This window comes from Chaetura pelagica, unplaced genomic scaffold, assembly GCF_000747805.2.
Source record: "Chaetura pelagica isolate M959 unplaced genomic scaffold, ChaPel_1.0 scaffold470, whole genome shotgun sequence".
Classification (NCBI taxonomy): domain Eukaryota; kingdom Metazoa; phylum Chordata; class Aves; order Apodiformes; family Apodidae; genus Chaetura; species Chaetura pelagica.
Window position 1 is genome coordinate 79889 of NW_009951911.1, and position 1355 is coordinate 81243.

The 1355-nt window shown below is 48.4% G+C and overlaps 1 protein-coding gene across 1 annotated transcript in view; it reads left to right on the forward strand.

Annotated features, from left to right (window-relative positions):
- LOC104385746 (cryptochrome-1-like) overlaps positions 1 to 1355 on the forward strand; it is a 14736-nt gene that overhangs the window by 11163 nt on the left and 2218 nt on the right. The window lies entirely within an intron of this gene.

Genomic DNA, 1355 nt, shown 5'->3' on the forward strand with positions numbered 1-1355 from the left:
TCCCCCTCATCCCATCCCTCCCTGCCCTTGTCCCAAGTCCCTCCCCAGCTTTCCTGGAGCCCCTTCAGGCACTGGAAGCTGCTCTAAGGTCTCCAAAGAAGCAAAGAGACATTCTATGGCCTCAGGGGTGATGATTGTATTGACCTGTGAGCACCTGGTGCCTCCAGCATCATGTTTGACCACCAGCCTGACTCCTCTTTTTGAAGGACTTGAGTAGAACTTCCTACACCTTCCCCTGCTCCAGCCTAGGCCACATTTCCTGCTTTTGTTGGTGTCTCTGATGGATTTCAGCTAAAACTTTGATTTTATTCCCCACTCTGAGTCCTTTTTGGTCCAAAGCCTCATTTTCCTTCTCTCTAGATAAGGTACTAAAGACTTTCTCTTTAGTGGGTGATGGTTTTGGAAACTGATGAAGGTTTGGATCAGTTAGAATGTTAAAAAACCAACAAACCAACCAAAATATTTTGGATGAATTCAAAACTGAAGTCAGATTGAAATCAAACCACTAATTCTGTCCTGGAAAATGGCCTTGTGGAAAGGGTCACCCCTTGGAGGTTTCAGAACTTAAACCAGGGGGTTTGTGCAACATGAATCAGAGATTTTCCACTGCTGGTGGCATCAATATGATCAAGAATGAACATGGCAGAGGTTGGTTTCCACTTCTCTTAAGTGTGTGACTATTTCTCTCTAGAAATAAAATATAAATACATGTATAAAAGCTCCTCTTGTTCCTGTTTTCTAGGAAATACCTGCCTGTACTAAAGAACTTTTCCTCCAAGCACATCTATGAGCCCTGGACAGCATCTGAGGAGGAGCAGAAGGAAGCAGGATGTATCATAGGTAATTCCTTGGGATCCTTGCTGGGGGTTTGGCTGCTGCTACTTGGCCAAAAGAATCACAAGCCTGAGGTGGAAGCATCTCACTGCCAGCAGGAGGCAGGATTTGATCTTCTGAAAATGGATTAGTCATAGAATTATGGGATGGGTTGGGTGGGAAGGGACCTGAAAGATCATCCAGTGCCAGCTGCCACGGGCAGGGTCACCTCCCAGCAGCCCAGGCTGCTCCAAGCCCCATCCAACCTGCCCTTCAAAACCCCCAGGGATGGGGCATCAACAACCTCCCTGGGCAACCCATCCCAGTTCCTCACCACCCTGAGAGTGAAGAATTTCTTCCTCATCTCTCACCTCAATCTCCTCTCTCTCAGTTTAAAACCATCACCCCTTGTCTTCTCCCTCCCTGCCCTTGTGCCAAGCCCCTCCCCAGCTTTCCTGGAGCCCCTTCAGGCACTGGAAGGTGCTCTAAGGTCTCCCTGGAGCCTTCTCTTCTCCAGGCTGAACACCCCAACTCTCTCAGCC